The 21,281-nt window shown below is 41.7% G+C and overlaps 2 long non-coding RNA genes across 2 annotated transcripts; both read right to left on the reverse strand.

The window, feature by feature from the left end:
• Positions 1–285: 285 nt before the first annotated feature.
• Positions 286–7,007, reverse strand: LOC125173928 (uncharacterized). Its single transcript, XR_007155192.1, has 3 exons — positions 6,878–7,007; positions 4,916–5,135; positions 286–450 (listed from the first exon to the last, which is right to left on the reverse strand). It is a non-coding gene; the product is annotated as an uncharacterized LOC125173928 (long non-coding RNA).
• Positions 7,008–14,810: 7,803 nt separating this feature from the next.
• On the reverse strand, positions 14,811–15,486 carry LOC125171745 (uncharacterized). The gene is made up of 2 exons (XR_007154417.1): positions 15,398–15,486; positions 14,811–15,298 (listed from the first exon to the last, which is right to left on the reverse strand). It is a non-coding gene; the product is annotated as an uncharacterized LOC125171745 (long non-coding RNA).
• Between the last annotated feature and the right edge of the window lie 5,795 nt (positions 15,487–21,281).

The raw sequence follows: 21,281 nt of genomic DNA on the forward strand, positions 1-21,281 counted from the left end.
GGGAAAAGCTTATATCTACTTATTGGTCTGTTGCAATAATAAATGATAACATTATAATTTCTGTTTTTTGATGTTAAAGATAGTATCTAAACTCACCAAGATAGTTCAGTGCAGCTAAAATTTGCACTTTTCCAAACGAAAGATAGTACACATTGCAGTTTGCATTCTGTTTCATTGTTTTAAAAATTTATACACAAATAAAAATTCCAAGTGGGTGCATAGAAGGACAGAATGGAAGTAACTCAAGCTCAATTTCTTTGTTTTTCAAAGTATCTTTACCTTCACTGTGCTGTGGTTGTTTATTTAGAAGCTTCTGTCTAAACACAAGGTTATATGGTATCATGGGAGGTGGAGACATAAAGTGCACCTGAAGTGAGCTTGAATGATCCAGAATCTTGGAACACTCTGGAAATGAACACATGTAGCTGAGGTCCTAAGTGCGGGGGCCACCTGTGTGATCAAAGGAACTCAAGGTTAACTTCCATGAAGAATACGATGTTCACTAAAGGATAAGCAATAAAAAAAGAGCTAATTTGGGGGCCCGTGGGTGGCTCAGTTGGTTAGGTGTCCAACTTCGGTTCAGGTCATGGCCTTGTGGCTCGTGGGTTCGAGCCCCATGTCGGGCTCTGTGCTAATAGCTCAGAGCCTGGAGCCTGCTTCTGATTCTGTGTCTCCCACTCCCTGCCCCTCCCCTGCTCATGCTGTCTCTCTCTGTCTCTCTCTCTGTCTCTCAAAAATTAACATTAAAAAATAGCTAATTTGAATATATAGTATGTATATTAATCATATATATTAAACTCAACAGTAGCCACAACCATTATTAGCATTTTTACCAACCAAGAATTTTGGGGGGAAGGGTATTTTATTAATTCAATGTTTAGGATTGTCAATACCTGATGGCAACAAAAAGAGACAGACTTTTTGTTGGCATCATTACTGCTTGGAGATTCCATACAGATAGCACGTGCCCATGTCGACCGTGCCAGGGTGGACTGCCCCCACTGCCCTGCCCCACTACGTGGTGAGCCCAGAGCCTGTGTGAGTGCTTGGGGCAAGGTTTGGGAGAGGCAGGTGATGGGATCTACCTGGATTTGGGGGGAGGCCCAAAGCCCCCCAGTTTTAGGTGAGAATTTTTCTCCTGGAGGACCTGCTGGCAGCCCTGGGTGGGGAAAACTTCTCCTATGTCTTCTGTGGCCCCTACAGAAAGATGAAGTGTCCCCATGGCAGGGACAGCTGTCATTGGTTCTCCTGCTGAATTTGTCTGTCCTCTTCATCTCTCTGTCCTTGTCCCTGTTTCACTGCTTTCTTACCGCTTTTCTTCCGTCCTTCCTTCTGTTTGTCTGTCCCTATATCTGTCTCTGTATTTTCCATCTCCCCCATCTCTGCATCACTCACTCTCTCTGGACCAATTTTCTGCTCCGTCTCTCTGTCTCAGGGTCCCTCCTACCCCCTGCCTTGGTTTCTGTCCCCACTTTGCTTTTTCTTATTCTATCTATCATGCTAGTTTTCCACCTTTCTGGTCTGTCTTTCCTGTTTCTCCAGATGTCTCCCCTCTCTGTGCAGGACATGGGTCTCTTAGTTTCTCTGTTAGGAGACTAAGGGGAGTGAGGGGAAACAGGGGGGCATAACTCAAACCGCGCCACCCCACACTTTGTTGGGACATCCTCCCCTTCTAGAAATGCTCCATCCCTTGGGGCCACTTCTAAGAGCCACAGGGTCAGGGTGCTGGAAATGACAGTCTGTTCTTCAATCCCAGGGCTGGCTGTGGGGCTGTGTCTAGTGAACCAGGCCCCACACTGGTGGTGGGAGAGGGGCCTGGTGGCTTGGGAACAGGCCAGGGAGGGACCCGGGATAGACATGGGTAGAACAAAGGCAGGTGTAATCAGAGTTTTGGGGGCTCAGTTGGAGTTTCTGAAAGACTCTCTTGGGTCTGTGCTCCCATCTTCTGTCTTGGCCCAAGGAGGGGAAGAGTGTTCACTTTACATGGATAAACCCCTCCTGATACTGGCTTTCCCAGTAGGACTTCTGCTCTGGCTGAGATGGCACCTTGGGGACTGAGAAGCTGGCTAGGCCTCCTTCCTACTCTTTTTCACTTCTTTCTCCTGGCCTGTGGGTCCTGTCCAGACAACACGGGATTGTCTGATGCCCCAATCTCCCCAAATCACACTCTACCCCCTCACTTCTCTGTCCTGCCCTTTCCCTGTGCTGCACTGCTCTGGCTTCCCAGCCAGCTTCCCTTGACTTTTTCTTAAGATCCCCTTTACTGAGACAGAACAAGACATAGACCCTTGGGGAGCGGGCAGTGGAAACCATAGGCAAGGAGTGTTCTGGTCACTGGGTGCCTGGGGAGGGTGCACCCCTTCTTATACAGATGAATAGACTGAGAAAGGTCCCCAATAAGGTGACTAGAGTCCATTCAATGCCATTACTTTCTTCCACTCCCTCAACTGGCTCTTAGATGCTCCCCAAACACCCAGAATGTCTCTGCCTCAGGGTCAATGCACATGCTGCTTCCTTTGCCTCGAATGCGCATATCCAAATGGCTCACTCTCTCTCATTCCTTCAAATATCCTTCTTATGAAGACTTCCCTGGACATCTTATTCTTCCAGAACTCCCTGCTTAATTTCCTTTCCTTGCTTTATTTTGCTGCAGAGCTTTTTTCACCTAACATACTGCAGATTAAATTATTATTTGCCTTTTTCACCAGAGTGTAAGCTCTTTCAGGGCAGGGAATTTCATCTGTCTTGTTGAAGGCTATATGCCCAACTCCTAGAACAGAGTGTGGCACTAGAATGTACTTGATAAACACTTGCTCAATGAATTTAGAGTGCCTGGCACAGGGTCCCATGCAGAATGGGTGCTGCCATTGTGGGGGCTAGCATTTATTGAGTGACTGCAGTTTCTCTGGCCCAGCTGGATGTCCTGTGTCTCTTGTGCCCCTGACTGGAATGCTGTGTCCCTGACACCAGGAGAACCTCTGCCTAAACCTAAAGTCTCAGCCCACGTTTTCCTCAAAGTCTCTCCTGTCCTCCAGGCAGATTTGGTCTCTCCATCCCCCCTTCCTCCCTCATTCTCTGTTAAAACACCTGTCACTCCTGGAAGATCATGTGCTTCTGAGCCAACTTTGATTCACATCTTTGTTCCCCCTCTTCCTAGCCATGGACAGGTGAATTAACCCCTTTGGGGCCTCAGTTTCCTTATCTGTAAAATGGAGGTAATGTAATACAGCACACACTTCTGAGAGAGCAGTTCTCAGCAGTAATGGCCTCCCGTGTGATGGGCCTGGCCTGCAGGCTTAGTCTGGGTGGACGTGCTGGTGATGATGTGTTCTTGGCAGCAGCAACACCAGCCCAGTTTCCAGAGGTGGTACCCACCTACTGTAAGCCAAGAGAACAGATGTGGCAATGTTTGGTGAGCCCTTGGATTCTGTAAGGAGGACCCTGCTGTGGGCAGACATCCATGACTGGGTCTGCATGGCCAAAGCCCCTGGCCTGGAGATCCCATGCTCACGGGGCCATTGGAAGAGCTTGACCATAACTGTCCACCCCAACCCCTGTCCCTGGCACTTCTATGTGCTGCCTGTGTCCTGTGGAGCCCAGAGTGAGGACACTACCACCATGGTGTCAGCAGCTGCACACATCTGCCTGCCTCCTTTGGACTGCCAGGCCTTTGGTGGGAGACAGAGACCTTGGAGGAGGCACAGAACCACTTTGAGCTGGCCAAGAGAGGTCTCCAGCCTTTACAGAAGGCTGTTTTACCGTTGTGGGAGATTAGACATGCCAACCTTGAGCATTCCTTCCAAGTCTGAGAAGCTATAGTTTTAGAAATATTTATTCTCTACATACAGCCAAAATTTCTTTCTCTCACATTTTATTTTTTCTCTTTGTATTTGGAAACCAGAAAGCAAAATGCTCAGATTTTGTGTACCCAGAAACAAGCTCCTTCTCCTCTAGTACCCTTTTGAGGCTGGGAAGGAATTCCTGGTTGGCCATGGGCATCAGGCTTCTTAGAACATTGATAAATCAAAGGTAGTTGGAAATCATTGGATGGAAGAGAAAAGTGACTCTGGTGTGTATTCAGCTAATTAGCAAAACGTCCAGCCATTCTTCTCAGTGGAACATCTTTTCTTTAATGATATTGTGCCTGTACAACCAACAAATGCATTTGTCTGGAGATTTGTTTTTATTCATTAAATATGATATATTGAGTGCCCAGGTACTAAGCTGGGTACTGAGGAAACAGTGTGCTTGAGATCAGAAGCAGAACCTGCCTCTCCAGCACTTGGTATCTAAGGACTGACAGACCCTTTCACCAGTAGGATTTCTCCTGAAGGGGGATAAAGATAAGCCCGTGTTTCAATCAGAGGTCAATGAGCACAAGAATCAGAAGCCCACTCAAGTGAGCTCAGCCAATAAAACTCATGCGTTCTTGTGTGGGATGCAACGTAGGCCCTGTGGGTCTTGGGAAATCATCAGGCTGTGTCCCTTTGGTGCTCTCTACAGTCACATGGTCTCACTTTTGCAAGGACCATTCTAACAGCCCCCAAGTTGTCAGCTCAAGTCATTACAACCTTGGGCCTTTCTGGATTGGCTGCCTATATTGTCAGGGGTCCCTCAAGACACAGATGATGTGCTCAAAAGGGGTGTCAAAGAACGTTTAAGGAAGGTATCATTTACTAGGGCAAAGTTCAAGGTAAACCAACAAGGGACGTTGAAGCACATGACAATGTAGGAAACCATTTCTGCTGGTAGATGAGAAGGATTAAGGGGAGGGAGTGGTGTTACTGAACCTGGAAAGGGCTGTAGCAATGGGAGAAGGGCTGCCTGACAAGAATCATGGTCTCAGGTGGAGAAATTCAGCCACTGCCAAACTATAGCCTGAAAGAATGGGAGCTGTGGGAACAGATCCCCCTACCTGTTTCTTCCCTCCTCTTCAATCTCCTGCTGGTGCCTCATGTTGGTCAAATAGGATTGGAATACAGGAGATTGGGGAAGCCAGTTGATGAGATCTGCAGACAGAGGTCAGCCTCCCAGGACACAGAACAGGGCAGAGAAGGATGGAGAGTGGATCTGGAGGACCAAGTGGAGAATATCCACAGCCACTCATGCGGGCTCTCCATCTCACTTTCAGATGCCTGAGAGAGAGAATTGAAATTGGGGTATCTCAGGCTGAGGCAACAGTAGAAGGAGCTTCTTTGAGAGAAGCATCATCATCTCAATTTTCAAGATGAATAAACTAAGGTTGATAGAGGGGAAGATGGATGCCCAAGGTAGCACAGATAATGAGTGGCAGTGCCACTGGGCCATAAATTACCAAAACCCATGAGCTCAAGTGAGCTGTCCTCCCTGGAAATTCTCTTAGGGACATCCCTGGCTTGGGTTTAGGAGTACACTTGCTAGATCTCTCTCCCCAACTGTTTCCAATAGATGCTGCATCTAAGTGTCTCTTTCAAAGTAATCAGAGACCAACTTACGACCACAGAGTTAGGTATGGGTGCATGTGTGCCCTTCAAAGTATGTTCCATCCCAGAAGAACACTGTTTCTGACATTCTGCTGAACCCATTGTGCATTGTCTGGTCCAGCATCCTGGATTCCCGTGATGCTCCTCTCAACCTGCAATTTGACTCCAGTATTCATCTTTGCTAGGCTTGCCTAGTGGGTTTTTGGACAATGTGGAGTCCCCACACCATTGTCACTCTATCTTCATGAGGGTCAGAGCCTGACTTCACAGGGCTCTTGTTTTTGATATACGCCTGGACCATGCTTTTGACTTTGCTGTGCCTGGATTATCACTGACACCTTGAAGGGACCCACAGCCTTCCCAACCCAGGTCAAAGGGGTTCCAAGGAGCCCCTGAGTAGAACTTTCATCTGGGAAACCTGTGTTTTTCCTTTATGGGAATCTTCAAAGAAAGAGATTCCTTGTGGTTGTATCTTAAACTCTTCAGGCTAGACATGTCTACTAGGTATCTTACCCAACTCCCTTCCAGTCTAATTGAAGCTTGTCTTGTTTAGTGAGAACAGAATTGTCATTTGAGGTGTGTTCAGAAGCTGTTATGGACTCCATGATAAAGAGCAAGGAACAAGGAGCAAAGCTTCCCAGCTGGTGTAACAGCCATTCTGGGGATACCAGTTGTGTAGAGTGGGTGCCAGCTGTGAGGACCTGGCCTCTAGCCAGCTGTGTGGACTGGGTCACCATCTGCGTGGGCTGGGGTGCCAGCTGTGTGGACCATATTACCAGTCAGCTGTGAGGATTGAAGTGCCAGCCAGTTGTATGGACCTGAGTGCCAGCTGTGTGCATTGGGGTGCCCGCCAGGTGTGAAGACTGGGCCAGCTGTGGGAACTAGATTAACAGCCAGCTGTGTAAACTCAGTTCTAGCTGTGTTGACTGGGGTGCCAGCTAACTGTGTCACTTGGGGTGCCAGCTGTGAGAATAGGGGTGCCAGAGTGAGCCAATTGAGACAGGACCCCATCTCAGCTGCTCGCTGCACATGCTGCTGTTTATGGCACTGATATTCTCCTCAAGCAATTTCAATAAATCAAGGTCACTGAATCAAATCACGTTTCTTGCAGAACTGAAGATGTGTTTCTCTGATGCGAAGAAAAGAAAATGTCCTTAAGAATAATAAAACCATCATTAGAAATGGGCCAGATCTTTCAGAATCATATTTTCAAGGGGGGAAAGAATGACTATTTACGTTAAGATGACTATTTGTTCATAATTGTTGACTGTCTACTATGTACCAGGTATAGTACAAATAATCATACTTAGCAGTGGTGATCAGGGCTTGAGATGAAGTCTCCAGAGTTATTTGTTTATTTGTACATTCTGTGAGACCTCCATGGCTGAGGCCAGAAGGGCTGGGAGGGCTCTCACCTTCATCCTTTCTTCTCATGGGAAGCCATCTTCACCCTCAGTCTGTAGGGCCCCCGCCTCCAGAGCTGGGTCACTTCAGGGGCCAGAATGAAAGACTCCAGTAGGGTGCCATGACTGTGAACTGGAGCTTTGGTTTTTTTTTTTTTTAATTTTTTTAAATTTTTAAAATTTTTTTTTTTTCAACGTTTATTTATTTTTGGGACAGAGAGAGACAGAGCATGAACCGGGGAGGGGCAGAGAGAGAGGGAGACACAGAATCGGAAACAGGCTCCAGGCTCTGAGCCATCAGCCCAGAGCCCGACGCGGGGCTCGAACTCACGGACCGCGAGATCGTGACCTGGCTGAAGTCGGACGCTCAACCGACTGCGCCACCCAGGCGCCCCATGAGCTTTGGTTTTTCAGAGGTGCAGCTCAGAGCTGAGGAGGCCCAAATGACTCTGTCTCAGTCAGTCAGCCGGGTGAGTACTCCACCCTTGTTCTACATCATTCCTACCCCTTTTCAGCCACACCCTAAGATTTTACTTTGTTGCGTTGGGGGAAGTCCATTTTTGATGGTTGTTTTGAAAACATAAATCAACAAAGGAGGAACTGTCACTATTGCTTTTTCAAAAAGCCATTGGAAAGATAGAAACTTACATAAAGAGATGCACACAAACACACATATACAGTTGATTCTCTTTATTTATGGTCGTTGTGTCCTACAGAGTAGCCACCAGTTATGAATTAGTGAATACTGAATCACTGCTTTTAGGGCAAATGCAGGGTTAATTCCCTATGAGCCTCAGGTCACAACATTTCTGTCAACTGATCAATGTATAAACTTGTTTTATGCATGTTTCTGCTTAAAGACACCGTATCTAATGTATTTGGTGATTCACTAATGTTGAACTCATGGCCAATGCACCATAACTCATAGGAATGAAGCTCATCTACCACACATGTTTTCTCCCTAAGGCTCATCCCAGCCTCCCTGTGCTTAGGAACTAGACAGCTCTTCAGTGCTACCCTCAAGGGCCAGTTTAAACAGCAAAATCACCAACAAAAAGCACACAGATGCAAAAAAAAAAAAAGAGTGGAACTAAACATACTGTGAAAAGGACACTTGTTTACAGTATGAGAGCTGAAATAAAACGGCAGAACATGGTCTGGTTCCACTTCAGCCGGGAATGTGTACATCAGGTCACTCAAAGTTTTTGCTGCTCTGGGCTTACCCACAATGACTGAGAGAATATTGATTTCGGGGTCACAGATAAATTTTATCAAGCAGGTGAAATCACAAACATGGAATCACGTGTAATGAGAGTTGACTGTATATACACCTGCATGTATATCTGTGTACACACACACACACACACACACACACACACATACACACACTGATATGTTACTCTAAAGCTAAGGACTCAGCCTAGAGGCAGAAAACACTGATGAGAAATGACCTGGTACTGGGGCACCTGGATGGCTCAGTTGGTTGGGCATCAGACTTTGGCTCAGGTCATGATCTCATGGTTTGTGGGTTTGAGTCCTGCATCGGGCTCTGTGCTGACAGTGTGGAGCCTGATTAGGATTCTCTCTCTCTCTCTTTCTCTCTCTGCCCTCCCCAACTCACACACTCTCTCTCTCCAAAATAAATAAATAAACTTAAAAAAGAGAAATGACCTGATACTTCAGAGACGTATGAAGATGAGTTCCTCTGAGATCACCTCTGTAGGAGTTTCTTGAAGCATCTGTGAGCGTCCCAGGTCAGGGAGGTACACAGATACTTCTAAATCTGCAGTCCTATGGAGATTATTAGGAGCTAAGTCATGAAGTTGGTAGGTTAGGCTCTGGCACGACCATCAACTCTTCTTAGATGGATAGAAAATGGTAACATGAAGCAGGACCAGATGTGAATGTAGCACATTTAGGAATGAATAGTTATAAAACAACAGGTTCCAGGCCTTGGGATGGCCTTTGGGGGCGGGAAGTCAGTGGAGACCCCTACAAAATTCTGGTGCAATGTGCTGTAAAGGTCAAGGGGGCCACACGTGGTCTAGACAACACCCCCATCACTCACTCAAATCCTCCAAGTTACACACCTAACAGGCACCTTGAACTACTTCTCCTTTCAGGATTTGTGATTCTGCTTCCTTTATATTTCTTTAACCAGGCCACTGGCCATTCTCTGTACCATTGCAAATGAGATGTGACCAGTACTATCCCCTAGCTGTGCCCATGAGCATTATAAATGAAGGAGGAGCATGTCTGATTATGTTTTCAGGGCTACACTCAGGCCCTAGGCCCTGGAAGCTGGGTGGATAGGACAGTTGAGTGAAAATTGTCTTCGTGTAATTTTTTTTTTCTTATAATTATTAGGTATAATGATCAGTGGTCAATCTCTATCTTACCTACTAAATTGAATCACTTGGTGAGAAATGATGATGATGATAGGATAGTAATGATAGCTACCATGCCTATATATATCAGGCATTGGGCCTGGGTTTTTTTTTAATTTTTAATTTTCATCAGAATAACACAGATACCTAGTTTTCCCCTAAACATTTTATTTCGAGATAGTTTTTTAAAATGACATAAACGTTGAAAGAAAAGTACAATGAACATCTATATATCTTTTATCTAGATTCACTAATTACATTTTGTCACATTTCTTTTTTTTTCAAATTTATTTTGGAGAGAGAGAGAGAGAGAGAGAGAGAGAAAGTGGGAGAGAGGGGCAGAGGGAAAGAGAAAGAATCTTAAGCAGGCTCCACTCTCAGCATGGAGCCCGACATGGGTCTCGATCCCATGACAGTGAGATCATGATCTGAGCGGAAATCAGGAGTTGGCATCTCAACCAACTGAGCCACCCAGACTCCCACATATTTCTTTATTTTCTTATCAATCTATCATCTTATTTTCTTTTTGAAGGATTTTTTTTTTTTAATTTTTTTTTTTTTCAACGTTTATTTATTTTTGGGACAGAGAGAGACAGAGCATGAACGGGGGAGGGGCAGACAGAGAGGGAGACACAGAATCGGAAACAGGCTCCAGGCTCTGAGCCGTCAGCCCAGAGCCCGACGCGGGGCTCGAACTCACGGACCGCGAGATCGTGACCTGGCTGAAGTCGGACGCTTAACCGACTGCGCCACCCAGGCGCCCCCCTTTTTGAAGGATTTAAAAGCAGACATTGTACTGCTTTATCTCTAAATACTCTGTCATGGATCTTCTGAGAACTAAAGGTGTTCTCCTATATAAACATAATACCATTATTATGACTAAGAGATGCCATTTTCATTCAATGCTGTCATCTAACATGGTGTCCATATCTAAATTTCATGAACTTAATTTAAAAGAATAGATATCTATATGGGGCGCCTGGGTGGCGCAGTCGGTTAAGCGTCCGACTTCAGCCAGGTCACGATCTCACGGTCCGTGAGTTCGAGCCCCGCGTCAGGCTCTGGGCTGATGGCTCAGAGCCTGGAGCCTGTTTCCGATTCTGTGTCTCCCTCTCTCTCTGCCCCTCCCCCGTTCATGCTCTGTCTCTCTCTGTCCCAAAAATAAATAAACGTTGAAAAAAAAAAAAATTAAAAAAAAAAAAAAAAAAAAGAATAGATATCTATGTAAGGCTTTGGAGTGAAGGAAGAACTCTTTCTTTCTCCAGATTCTTTCTCTCCCGGGCAACTCTTTTAGCTGTTTTCTTTCAGTATTAACTCCATAATTCTAAATAGCATGTTTACTGTTTTTTAAAAATATTTATCATTTATTAACTTCTTTTTATGTAAGACGATTTAGCTCTCTTATCTCCCACAAACACATTTCCTTCCATCCTCCCAAAATGATTATATCATCATTTTTTGTGTAATATTAGTATTCAGTATTTATGTTATTATGATATTATTCTCAGCCTGAGATACACAGTGTACCATGATTATATTTTCTTTCTCATACAACTTTGTTGGTTCTCTTGGGTTGTAATTGCCCTGAATTGTCATTTACTTTGTTTTCTGTGTATCTATCAGGACTTCATCCTTGAGCTCTCTGGCAGAATTATGATTTTCTCTTAAATATGTTGACATATATAAAATTACATATTGGTTTAATTCTTTTCTTGGTCTACCCACTCCAACTTGTTCTGCTATTCATCTTTCATCCTGGAACTTCCCTTCATCATCGAATTGGGAATTTCTTTGGCTTTCTCCTGTATTAAATTCTGGATCCTGGGCTTCATCTTTCTTGATTTACTCCCTTGTCTCTGTGGAGAGCATCCTTCAGTAGCTTTCTGAGTAAGGGTTCATAGGGGAAACAATATTCTTGAGATCTTGTATGTGTGAGATGATTTTCTATTCTATCCTCATACTTGATCAATCGTTGGGCTGAATATAAACGTGTAGAATGAAATCATCCATCTCCCTGCCCCTCAGGATTTTGAACATATCTCACCATTGTTTCTAGCCTGCTGTGCTGATGTTGGGAAGACTTATGTTGTTCTTCCTCCTGATTGGTTGAATATCAGTGAGTGAGGGATGTTTTTCATTCTTTGTTCTGGAACTTGGTGGCCCTTTTGATCTGGAAACTCATGTCTGGATTTATTGCTTCAATAGCTTCCCCTCTTGGTTTCTCTCTTTCTGTAACTTCTGCTATTCAGATATTGGCTCTCCTCCTAGGCATTATCACTTTTTTTTTCAGGTTCTATAATTGTTTTCTTTTTTTTTTCTTTTTAATTAATTAATTAATTAATTCTTTAATTTAATTTTTTTATTTTTTAAAATTTACATCCAAATTAGTTAGCATATAGTGAAACAATGATTTCAGGAGTAGATTCCTTAGTGCCCCTTACCCATTTAGCCCATCCCCCTCCCACAACCTCTCCAATAACTCTGTTTGTTCTCCATATTTATGAGTCTCTTCTGTTTTGTCCCCCTCCCTGTTTTTATATGATTTTTGTTTCCCTTCCCTTATGTTCATCTGTTCTGTCTCTTAAAGTCATCATATGAGTGAAGTCATATGATTTTAGTCTTTCTCTGACTGACTAATTTCACTTAGCATAATACCCTCCAGTTCCATCCACATAGTTGCAAATGGCAAGATTTCATTCTTTTTGATTGCCGAGTAATACTCCATTGTATGTATATACCACATTTTCTTTATCCATTCATCCATCAATGGACATTTGGGCTCTTTCCATACTTTGGCTATTGTTGATAGTGCTGCTATAAACATGGGGGTGCATGTGTCCCTTCAAAACAGCACACATGTATCCCGTGGATAAATGCCTAGTAGTGCAATTGCTGGGTCGTAGGGCAGTATTATTTTTAGTTTTTTGAGGAACTGCCACACTGTTTTCTAGAGTGGCTGCACCAGATTGCATTCCAAGACGTTATCACTTCTTACATTTTCTCCAATTTTCCATTGTTTGGAGTTCTGTGCTTGTCTTTGGAGGTTCTCTTAATTTATTCTTACAATCATTTCATTGAATTATTTATTTATGTTACATTTAAAAATTTTAAGATCCCCTTTTTATTATTTCTTCTTTAAATAATTATATATTCTTGTTTAAGGAAACAATATTTCCCCCCCATATCTCTGAGAATATCAGTTAATAGGATTGTTATTTTCCCCCTTTCTCTATTGTTGCTATTTCCTGTGATATTTTTTCCTGTTTGCTTATGTTAGTCTTTCCTCCCACAATAGAGTGGTTCCTCAAACACATGGTGAATTTTGTTGCCATTCATATTTAAGAGGGAGGCAACAAAGGCTCAATGGAGGCTCCATGTGTGTAGATTTATGCACTGGCACGTTCCTCTAGAATGACTTGATAGGTTGCAGGTGTTCAAGTAGGAAGCCATAAATGGCATTACCATAAAGTCTTTTCTCTTGGATAGGTCAGCTACTTTTTCCAGCCCCATGGGTAGCCATACCCTGCTCTCCCCACTCTTTCCCCTAGCCAAGTACACATGGCCCTGCAGCCATGTTGCTTCTTTCTACTGACTCCCAGAAATGAGTGGTTATAGGCCTCTGTGCAGATGTTTTGCTGGAACACATTTCTCACTCCCCAGCTACCCTGTGGGGAAAACTCCTACTTCTCTAATAGAGTCTGTTAGAATCACTTCTTTTGTATCCACACTTCTTTTGTCTTCCCCTGCTCCCCACTCAAGGACAGAGTTAGTCTCTCTGTGCTTTCTGCCCTCATGGTTCCCTGTGGTTCCTAATGGGCATCCCATTCTGCAACATTATAATTTCCTGCTTATTTGTCCCCTCCACTAACCTCAGTGTCTTTTGAGGGCAGAAGCTCTTATTCTGTTACCTGGTCCTGGTCTGGCCTAGTTCCATGATCAATAGAGACACTGTGATTCCCAGAAATCAGAGAAGTTGTATGGACCTGCACCATCACAGGCAGCTAAGCTCCATTCAAAGGGCTCTATTTTGATCAAGACTTACAAAAGTTTTTAAAAGCCTACAAAACCTTCCCCCACCTCACATTTTCCTACTTTCCTCTCAGGACAGCAAGTAGATATACTCACAGCACCATTTGTCTACCATACCCTATGGCCAGGTGGGCCTATTATCTGGAGAAACAGGAGGAAAATGCCCATGGTAAGGACCTTTGACCTCTCTCTGAAGACATGTATCTGTGGAGGTGTCAACCAGTCATGAGCACAAAGTCTCAGATGGAGCTGGGTTCTTCCCTAGTCTCTGCACCTGCACTTCTTGCATTTCTATCATCAACAGATCAAGAAAATGTCAACAGCACATGAATACATATAAACTAGGGCAGGGCTGGCAATTACATTTCATCTCCAGTGTAATTCTACCTGATGAATAGCAGCTGCCTCAAGTGTTTGTTAAGGGTTCTGAGGCCTTAGCCAGGTTCAGTATGAAAGAATCTCTGTGATCAATTAGTGATGTCTGCCACAGGCAGTTATTCACTAGCCCAGAAAGATGAAAGTAAACTTTTCTTAGACAATGTTTCCCAAATTTCACTGATGATAAAAATTACCTGGAGGTGCTTATTTAAGTAGATTTCAGACTCTTCCCTAGGAGACATGGATTCAAAAGGTCTCGAATGAGACCTGGGGATCTGCACTTTGTAAGCACCCATGTGACTCATACCATCAAGCTAGCCTAGAAACACCATTCTAAGAGAGAGAGGGTTTCCAGGAATCCCAGCTTAACAGAGGCAGAAATACAGGAAAATGGAGTAATGGAACCCAATCTTGGGGAAAGAAAGAATAGTTAACCCAAGTAGATAGGACTCTAGACCCCTACACTTAAGTGATCTGTATGAATCCCCAAATCCTAACCAATGCCCCTAAATTTGGTATTGAACCCAATGGACTAGCACAGTGCCTGGCATAAATCAGTAGGGACAAATCAATGACTGAAGAATAAGTAAATCATTAAGTTTTGGAAATACACATCTCTATATCTTGTCCAACTTCTGCATGTCTGCACTCAGATCCCTGTGTATTGCTTTTGTCATCTCTGTTCTGAGATGACCTAGAAATGCCCCCAGAAGAATGGTTGATCTAGCCCAGAAGTTACAATGACCTGTGTTTGTCAGTCAGGAAAACAAGAGGTTGAACAGGAATATGGACTCCCTCTCTGCAACATAAATGTCTTAGCAGACTCACCAAGTTCTTGACACAGGAGCCCTCTGAACATTAAATATAGTCAGTTTAGACAAACTCCGATAAGTTGCATCTTGTCAGTGAGTCAGTGAGGGATTGGTTTCTAAAGCCAGTTCTAAAGCTCCCTACCTCCAAAAAAAAAAAAAAAAAAAAAAAAAAAAGACTTCCTATAAACAGCCATACCTCATTCAGACTCATAGCTCCTTTTCTAGTATTCCAGCATCAGCAGTGTGTAATTGTGCTTCAGTGAGGAAAAATTGGGTCTTGGACACATATTTGATGAAGAATCTATACATACATCATGTGACAAAAAGAGATAGCTAACATTTACTGAGCACTTACTATTTTAATCCTTTTATGCATTAACTTCTATTATCCTCTCCAGATATCACAGGATATATCATTATTATTATCCCTATTTCATAGCTGTGAAACTGAGGCACAGAAGTTATTAGCCCAAGACCACACAGCTAATATGGTGCCCATATCATTTGCTTATTGTTGCATTCCAAATGATTCCTGAATTGAGCAGCTTAAAGCAATAAAATTTATCTCACATGTTCTGTGGGTCAGAAATCTAGGTGTGACTTGGCTAGGTCCTCTGGCTCAGGGTTTTTCATAAGGCTACAGTCAAGGTGTCTGCCAGAACTGAAACTTATCTCAAGGCTCAGTTAGAGGAGGATCCATTTCCAAGCACATTCATGGGCCTGTTGGCAGGATTCAGGTCCTTGGGCTTGTTGGACTGAAGTTCTCTCTCAGTTTCTTGCCATGTAGACCTTTCCATGAGGACAGCTTAAAACATGGCTCTTGGCTTCTATGAGGGAGCTCAAGAGAAAAAGAAAGAGTGAGCAAGACAGCTGCTAGAATCTTTCTGCAATCCAATCTTGGAAGTGATATCCCATCAGTACATTACCTTCAGAAGAGAATCGAGTCTTTACATCCAGTTCTCACTCAAGGGAAGGAGATTACACAAGGCATAGATACCAGCTGGCCAGAATCACTGGTGACACCAGTGACACTGGTGACACTGGTGACACCACAGAATCTGCCTGTCACAATAACAGTGACCTAGGCAGTGAGGCTCCAGAGCGGCCTTCCAAAAACCAGAGTTGCTGTCTCTTAAGATGCAAAGGAATGGCAAACACAGTTCAGGAAAAAGGTTATTCTCTTTGAGGGAAGGAAGGAGATGGGATATGGGAGGAGCATATTTGTGGATGCAACAATACTGATGATATTCTAATTTTTAAGTGGGTAGTCACCTGATTAACATGGTATATAACTCACATGTTGGTTATATGTATTTTTTGGATCCACCAAACATGACATGACAGTTTATTTTTTAAAAATAATATATTTACTTATTTCCTTATGGAAAGTGACATGAGCAAATGCTAACTCTGAAGAATAAGGAATCTTTGTGTGCTTGGTGATGTGCAACAGGACTGCACATAAGTAACTGGGTAACTTTTTAAAAAAATTAATATACTTTATTTTTTAGAACTATTTTGGTTTATAGAAAAATTGAGCAGAAAGTACAGAGTTCCTGTATATCCCCTTTCCCCATCTCCAGTTTCCCCTATTATTAATGTATTGCATTAGTTCAATACATTTGTTACAATTGATGACCCATTATTTATACATTATTTTAAACTAAAGCCCATATTTGTATCAAGATTCACTCTTTGTGTTGTTTAGTCTGCAGGTTCCAACAAATGTATAATGGCATGTATCCACCATTATAGCTTCATACAGAATAGTTTCACTGCCCTAAAAATCCCCTGCGCTCTACCTATTCATCCCTTCCTCTCCTCAAACTCCTGGCAACCCGTGATCTTTTTACTATCTCCATAATTTTGCCTTCTCCAGAATATCATTTAGTTGGAACCAGATAGTATGTAGCCTTTTAAAGACTGGCTTCTTTCACTTAGCAACATGAATTAAGGTCCTTCCATGTTTTTTCATGTCTTAATATCTCTTTTCTTTTCTTTTCTTTTCTTTTCTTTTCTTTTCTTTTCTTTTCTTTTTTTAAGACTTTAGTTTTAAGTAATCTCTATACCCAACATGGGGCTCAAACTTACGATTGCAAGATCCAGAGTCACATGTTCTAAAAAAAAAAAAAAGAGTCGCATGTTCTATCAACTGAGCGAGCCAGGCACCCCATATCTCATTTCTTTTTATCATTGAATAATATTCCATTGTTTGGCTGTACCATAGTTTGTTTATCCATTCACCTGTTGAAAGGCATCTTTATTGTTTCAGCAATTATGAATAAAGATCCTATAAACATTTGTGTGTGCATACATTTTCAACCCATTTGAGTAAACACCAAGGAGTACAATTGTTGGATCATAGGTTAAGAGTGTCTTTAGTTTGGAGAGACTACTAAACTGTCTTCCAAAGTGGCTGTGCCATTTTACATTCCTACCATCAATGAGCATTTCTATTGCTCTACATCCTTATCATTATTTAGTGTTGTCAGTATTTTGGATTTTTCCCATTGTAATAGGTGTGCCCTGGTATCTTGTTTCAATTTGCAATTCCCTAATGACATGTGATATTGAGCATCTTTTCATATGCTTATCTGGTGAGGTTTGTTCAGGTCTTTCATCCATTTTTAAATTGGGTAGTTTGTTTACTTATTGTTGAATTTTAAGAGTTCTTTGAATATTTCAGATACAAATCACTTATCACTTATATTTCGCAAAATTTGGCTTGTGTTTTCATTCTCTTAACAGTGTCTTTTGTACAGCAGAAATCTTTAATTTTAATGAAGTCTCAGTGATACATTTTTTTTTTCCTTCATGGAGCATGCTTTTGGTGTTATATCTAAAAGGTCATCTCCAAGTGCAAGGACACCTGGGTTTTCTCCTGCTATCTTCTAGGAGTTTTGTAGTTTTGTGCTTTACTTTTATGTCTATGATCCATTTTGAGTCAATTTTTGCAAACGATTTCAGTCTGTGTCTAAATTTTTTTTTTTTTTGCATGTGGATATCCAGTTTTTCCAGCACAATTTGTTGAAAAGACTGTCCTTTCTCCACTGAACTGCTTTTGCTCTTTTGTCAAAGATCAGTTGGCTATTTTTGCGTAGATCTATTTCTGGTCTCTCTATTTTGTTCTATTAGTCTATCTATTCTCTCACCAATACCACGTAGTCTTGATTACTGTAGCTTTATATAGTAAGTCTTTAAGGCAAGTAGTGTCATTCTCTGACTTTGTTCTTCTCCTTCAGTACTATGTTGGCTGTCCTTGGTCTTTTGCTTCTCCATAGAAACTTCAGAATGAATTTATTGAAAGGCACAAAATAACTTGCTTGGACTTTGACTAGGATTGTGTTGAATCTATAGCTCAGGTTGGGAAGAACTGATAACAAAATTGCGTCTTCCTATCCATGAACCATGATAATTTTAAAACAGGTTTATTGAGTCATAAGTATTACCACCATCTAATTTTAGAGATTTTTTTTTGTGTCCCTCAAATAAACTTAATGCCCATTAGCAGTCACTCCCCATTTCCTCCCACCCCTAACTCCAGCCCTGGGCTAGCACTAATATACTTTCTCTAAATACAGATTACCCTATTCTGGACATTTCTGGACATTTTACAAAAATGGATATTTTATATAAATATGTGGTCTCTGTGACTGGCTTCTTTCATGCACACACATGTAGTAGCATTTATCAGTACATTACTTGTTCTGACTGTGGAATAATATTTCATTGTATAGATATATCAGTTTTTATTTATCCATTCTTCAGTTGATAAACATTACGATTGTCTCCACTTTTGGGCTATTATGACTAATGCTGCCATGAAGATTTCTGTAAAAGTGTTTGTGTGGATGCATGTTTTCATTTCTCTTGGGTGTATGTCTAGGAGTAGAATTGCTGAGTCACATGGAAACATTATATTTAACATTTGAGGAACAGCCAAACTGTTTTCCAAACTGGGTGCACCATTTTAAAATCCCACCATCAGTGTATGAGGGTTCTAATTCCCCACATCCTTGCCAACGTTTGTTATTGCTTGTCTTTTTAATTATGGCCATCCTAGTGTGTGTGAAGTGGTATCTCGTTGTGGTTTTGATTTGCATTTCCCTAGTGACTAATAATGTTAAACGTCTTTTTATGCACTCATTGGTTATTTGTGTATCTTCCTTGGAGAAATGTGTATTTGGATCCCTTGCCCATTTAAAAATGTGGGTTTTTTTCTATTGTTGAGCTGAAGGAGTTTGAAAAAAATATTCTTTTTTTTAATTTAATTTTTTATTTTTTAAAATTTACATCCAAATTAGTTAGCATATAGTGCAACAATGATTTCAGGAGTAGATTCCTTAGTGCCCCTTACCCATTTAGCCCATCCCCCCTCCCACAACCCCTCAGCAACCCTCAGTTTGTTCTCTGTATTTGTGAGTCTCTTCTGTTTTGTCCCCCTCCCTGTTTTTATATGATTTTTGTTTCCCTTCCCTTATGTTCATCTGTTTTGTCTCTTAAAGTCCTCATATGAGTGAAGTCATATGATTTTTGTCTTTCTCTGACTAATTTCACTTAGCATATACCCTCCAGTTCCACCCATGTAGTTGCAAATGGCAAGATTTCATTCTTTTTGATTGCTGAGTAATACTCCATTGTATATATATGTGTGTGTGTGTATATATATATATATATATATATATATATCACATTTTATTTATCCATTTATTCATCGATGGACATTTGGGCTCTTTCCATACTTTGGCTATTGTTGATAGTGCTGCTATAAACATGGGGGTGCATGTGTCCCTTCAAAACAGCACACCTGTATCACATGGATAAATGCCAATAGTGCAATTGCTGGGTCGTAGGGTAGTTCTATTTTTACTTTTTGAGGAACCTCCATACTGTTTTCCAGAGTGGCTGCACCAGCTTGCATTCCCACCAACAATGCAAAAGAGATCCTCTTTCTCCGCATCCTCGCCAACATCTGTTGTTGCCAGAGTTGTTAATGTTAACCATTCTGATAGGTGTAAAGTGGTATCTCATTGTGGTTTTAATTTGTATTTCCCTGATGATGAGTGATGTTGAGTATTTTCTCATGTGTCGGTTGGCCATCTGGATGTCTTCCTTGGAGAAGTGTTTATTCATGTCTTTCACCCATTTCTTCACTGGATAATTTGTTTTTTCGGTGTTGAGTTTGAGTTCTTTATAGATTTTGGATACTAATCCTTTATCTGATATGTCATTTGCAAATATCTTCTCCCACTCTGTCGGTTGCCTTTTAGTTTTGCTGATTGTTTCCTTCACTGTGCAAAGTGTTTATTTTGATGAGGTCTCAATAGGTCATTTTTGCTTTTGTTTCCCTTGCCTCCAGAGATGTGTTGACTAAGAAGTTGCTGCGGGCAAGGTCAAAGAGGTTTTTGCCTGCTTTCTCCTCGAGGATTTTGATGGCTTCCCGTCTTACATTTAGGTCTTTCGTCCATTTTGAGTTTATTTTTGTGTATGGTTTAAGAAAGTGGTCCAGGTTCATTCTTCTGCATGTCGCTGTCCAGTTTTCCCAGCACCACTTGCTGAAGAGACTGTCTTTATTCCATTGGATATTCTTTCCTGCTTTGTCAAAGATTAGTTGGCCATACGTTTGTGGGTCCTTTTCTGGGTTCTCTATCCTGTTACATTGATCTGAGTGTTCCTGTGCCATTACCATACTGTCTTGATGATTACAGCTTTGTAGTATAGCTTGAAGTCTGGGATTGTGATGCCACCTGCTTTGGTTTTCTTTTTCAAGATTGCTTTGGCTACTCGGGGTCTTTTCTGGTTCCATACAAATTTTAGGATTATTTGGTCTAGCTCTGTGAAGAATGCTGGTGTTATTTTGATAGGAATTGCATTGAATATGTAGATTGCTTTGGGTAGTATCTACATTTTAACAATATGTGTTCTTCCTATCCAGGAGCATGGAATCTTTTTCCATTTTTTTGTGTCTTCTTCAATTTCTTTCATAAGCTTTCTATCATTTTCAGTGTGTAGATTTTTCACCTCTTTGGTTAGATTTATTCCTAGGTATTTTATGGTTTTTGGTGCAACTGTAAATGGGATCGATTCCTTGATTTCTTTTTCTGTTGCTTCATTGTTGGTGTATAGGAATGCAACTGATTTCTGTGCATTGATTTTATATCCTGCAACTTTGCTAAATTCATGAATCAATTCTAGCAGTTTTTTGGTGGAATCTTTTGGGTTTTCCATATAGAGTATCATGTCATCTGCGAAAAGTGAAAGTTTGACCTCCTCCTGGCCGATTTGGATGCCTTTTACTTCTTTGTGTTGTCTGATTGCAGAGGCTAAGACTTCCAATACTATGTTGAATAACAGTGGCAAGAGTGGACATCCCTGTCTTGTTCCTGACCTTAGGGGGAAAGCTCTCAGTTTTTCCCCATTGAGGATGATATTAGCATTTGGGTCGTTCATATATGGCTTTTATGATCTCAAGGTATGATCCTTCTATCCCTACTTTCTTGAGGGTTTTTACCAAGAAACGATGCTGTATTTTGTGAAATGCTTTTTTTGCATCTATTGAGAGGATCATATAGTTCTTGTCCTTTCTTTTATTGATGTGATGAATCACATTAATTGTTTTGTGGATATTGAACCAGCCCTACATTCCAGGTATAAATCCCACTTGGTTGTGGTGAATAATTTTTTTAATGTATTATTGGATCTGGTTGGCTAATATCTTGTTGAGGATTTTTGCATCCATGTTCATCGGGGAAATTGGTCTATAGTTCTCCTTTTTAGTGGGGTCTCTGGTTTTGGAATCAAGGTAATGCT

Source organism: Prionailurus viverrinus, chromosome C1, assembly GCF_022837055.1.
Source record: "Prionailurus viverrinus isolate Anna chromosome C1, UM_Priviv_1.0, whole genome shotgun sequence".
NCBI classification, from domain to species: domain Eukaryota; kingdom Metazoa; phylum Chordata; class Mammalia; order Carnivora; family Felidae; genus Prionailurus; species Prionailurus viverrinus.